The sequence below is a fragment of the Pecten maximus genome, chromosome 4, assembly GCF_902652985.1.
Source record: "Pecten maximus chromosome 4, xPecMax1.1, whole genome shotgun sequence".
Classification (NCBI taxonomy): Eukaryota; Metazoa; Mollusca; class Bivalvia; order Pectinida; family Pectinidae; genus Pecten; species Pecten maximus.
Window position 1 is genome coordinate 31,115,927 of NC_047018.1, and position 4,020 is coordinate 31,119,946.

The 4,020-nt window shown below is 36.1% G+C and overlaps 1 long non-coding RNA gene across 1 annotated transcript; it reads left to right on the top strand.

Moving 5' to 3' along the window:
* The first annotated feature begins 1,914 nt into the window (after positions 1 to 1,914).
* On the top strand, positions 1,915 to 3,022 carry LOC117325818. Its single transcript, XR_004532382.1, has 2 exons — positions 1,915 to 2,103; positions 2,577 to 3,022. It is a non-coding gene; the product is annotated as an uncharacterized LOC117325818 (long non-coding RNA).
* Positions 3,023 to 4,020: the final 998 nt, after the last annotated feature.

Genomic DNA, 4,020 nt, shown 5'->3' on the forward strand with positions numbered 1-4,020 from the left:
TCTAACTTAAATCCACCTTTATTTTTTATACATAAGTATACTGATATTTGTTACAGTTATAATGATCCCATCGCGTCAATGCTTTCAATCATAAGTTACATTTCATACAACTTGGATGACATCAGAAAATTTTCTTCTATTTTTGACGCGTCATGTGCTGAAATATCGTACAATTTATATCTTAAATATTGATTTTTCATTTTTCTAAGTAAGGTGATTTGTTCTGTGATATTTTAAATCGTGTTATTAACATTCTAATATTGTTTTCTGAAATCGCAAAAAAAAAAATGAAAACAGTGCAATTCATATTACAAAGTTTTTAATTTGCATTGTAAATCTTATGACTTATAGAAAATGATCATTATCACCAGGTGATATCGTGATTATCATAGTACTAAGGTAATCTAGTATTCCCTAACTGCTCCCTCGTGATTTATATTTCTTATTTCAGAGCATGTTTTAAATCATTAGTCACCATACATAAGGAAGTAAATAAATGTTTAATTATTTAAGTTGGCCAATAGTTCAATGCAACAATGTATACTGATGATATATCGATTATAAATCCCATCTAGATAAAGAGCATGCTTATACGGTAATAATAACGAAGCAAAGGTAACACATTAACTATAAAGAGGATGAGGAAATAATTTGTAACAATGAACACTGTTTTCCACATACATGTACTTGGCAAGGATTCTATTTACGTCCCAGATTTATATTGATGTAGCATGCCAGCGACTACTTTTAAAAGTATCACTCACGCGAGACCAGATTAGAAACTAAACACAAACTACATCTAAGCATTAAACATAATTCTATTTCGTTTATTGTCCTATAGCACGGATCAGGATTATAGCGTGATTAATGCCTATAGCAAAGAGGTCTTGTACATTTATTATATATGTATGTGGTTGGAAGATTCAGATTATATCCGAAACCCTTCATGTACATGGTAAATGTAAGTCTTAAGGTATTTGTTCATAGAATTTATTGGTTCATCAATGGTTAAATAAAAGGAAATGAGAATTCATGAGAATTCTAAATGCCATACAGAATAACGACACACCTTTCAGACTTACAGTTCACCGGCACAACAATAGTTAATTAGATATTGTAACGGAGCTTTACTAGATTATATAGATAGAATACATAATAATTAATTTTCTAAGCATTGATATATCAACCGTATTTATATATTTATGACTGTAGCGATTATACAACGAATGATCGGTGTATATCTTAACTAAATTGTGTTATTTGCAGCAGGCTATGCATTGTACAAGGTTCACTTGCCAAAATATAAGCAATTTTAATTCAAATACTGCCGTCGGGCAGCTTCAAGTCGCCATGTTTGTTGACAGCACCAGAATTTAAGCACATGAGCATTTTAAGGATGATGCAGACAACATGCGCTCTTAGCTTGATGATGATCAACTCAATATCAACATGTTGCTATTTCTGTTTCTTATCACTTTAATTATTTTATAAAATGCCTATTCCGCTTTCTTTCTTTCAATCAAGAAAACGCATTATTTTAGGAAACTAATGTTCTATATCCATGATTAGGCTAAAACGTCATTTGTTTCGCAAACATGCAAGAAAATAATGTTTAGAATGTATTGAAACTGTTTTCATGAACTCTGGTATGTTTTAAACTAAGTATACTTCATTAAAATCAAGATATCGAGACATCGTGTTTTAAAATATAAATGTAATACTTAAAAACAAGTAGGCCAGGCAGATTTCGAAGGATATATATATATATTAACGCCTCAGCCATTTTATCGATATAATTTTGAAACCTCTTTGTAATTTTGAAACATTAACTTAACATGTGCAACCTCATTAAAATTTAGTAACATTTAATATTGTAAAACTACACCAAGATTCCCCATGACCTTGGTGTTACATACCATGGTACTTTACTTTGTTTGTATTTCGCGCTCAAAGACTTGTACGTGAACCGGATGTGTGACCGGATATAGGACAAAGGACATTCCAGAACGTGCGGTGTAAACACGTCAACATGCAGGTGTAGCGGCACAACACCGCGGCTACTTACTCATCTATTGGACATAAATACGCAAACTACAGCTTGCGGTGAGTACCGTACATACAAACCCAATTGTATATATTGTTTATAACTGTTGTTGACATGCTGTGTAGATAAACAGCAAGGTATTATAGTTGTCTATTTATAGATACCCACCCGGTATGTTGCACGGGTGTATACAGGTGTGCTTAGCGTATTGTATATTTATTAATAGGGTATTATACGACATGTACAGTTATATAGATGATATTTTAGAGATATACCAAGCATATACCATTATATACATATTAGTTAATGTCTACATAGTCTGAATTACGGGTGGTCATTGTTATATGCACACGTGTAACGTGAGTGCATGTCAGTGTAGTAAATATTAAGGCGTCGTGTGTCATACTTTCAGTAATTTAGGGTGTAGTCATTTTATTGCATATATGTATTATATCAGTCAATATAACGGTTGTTAATAGGTTAGGTTAGTTGGGCCATAATTATTTAGTAGTATATTTGTATTATATTTTAGTTTAACCCATTGGTGAGGATAGACCATAATGTGGTGTGGATGATCCTGGAAGGATCATGGTCAGAACAGAGTCCTGACAGGGACATATGCCAGACTGATGTGTGGTGGAGCGAGGTGGCCTGGGTACTGTGGTTGCGACTCACAGCCAGAACCTTGATAGACAGCCATGAGTGGTATTCTTTTCTGGCAATATAACAATTGTTCGTGATGAGGCTTGATGGTGCCGTCTTGTGGAGAGAACTGGGTTCTTGTTGACACTCCATGGTGGAAATCTGCCCACCAGTGTAGACTATTTAGGTGACCTCATAGACAGTGATGGAAATCTGCCCATTCCTTGAGTGAACCATTTATTTGTGATATATGTTCTTATTAAATGTGTGAAAGTGAGTGTGGATGTGCAGTTGTTCATAGTGTATATTGTAATTAAATGTTGTAAATAATGTAAATACAGTGTGTTGTGTTTCTATCTCTGCACCAGATTGGACAATATGCTCATCCCGTTACAATTTTGGTGGCAGCGGTGGGATAGTGTGATTGTTTAATTCCGTGAAGGGTTTGTAATGCACACATTTGTTTACATTGTTGGTTGTATATTTTTCATAATTATTGTAACAAATATGTCTGCCTTTAGAGACCTGATATCATTAGGTAAGGAAATGGGTTTGTCAGGTTTACCGCTCGTTGAGTTTGTACGCGGGGAACAAGACAGAGAACGCGATGAACGTCAACTTCAACGTGAATCGACTAAACAAGAGGAAGATAGACGACGGCACGAGTGTGAACTCCAATCAGAGAAGGAAAAGATAGTTCTCCAACGAGAACTCGAGAAGGAGCGTGAAGAAAGGGCCGTAGAGGAACATCGTAGGAGAATTGAAATTCTCACTTTAGAAGGGAAGTTTAACACTAAGTCTGAGGGAGACAGTCATATTTCATCGATGCGTGGTCCTAAGCTTACTCCGTTTGATGAAGATAAGGACAACATGGACTCTTATCTACAACGGTATGAACGGTACGCGACAACGCAACGTTGGGACAAATCGCTTTATTGGGCTACTAACCTCAGTGTTCTTCTCAAGGGACGCGCCTTGGACGTGTTTTCGCGTTTACCGAGGGAACAATCGTTAGACTACGATATACTCAAAGCGGCGCTCCTCAAGCGATTTGATATGACTGAGGACGGTTTTAGGAAACGGTTCAGGACAGGTAGGCCAGAGTCTGGAGAGACATTTACACAGTTTGCAGTAAGACTGGAGAGTTATTTTGTTAGATGGCTTGAGATGGGTCGTACTGATAAGAGCTTTGATGCACTTAAAGACTTGATGGTTAGGGATCAGTTTCTACAGGCTTGTGGTAACGAACTGACGCTTTTCTTAAAAGAGCGTATCCCTTCGTCGATTCAGGAAATGTCGAGATTGGCCGACCAATATGCAGAGGCCAGAGGTAA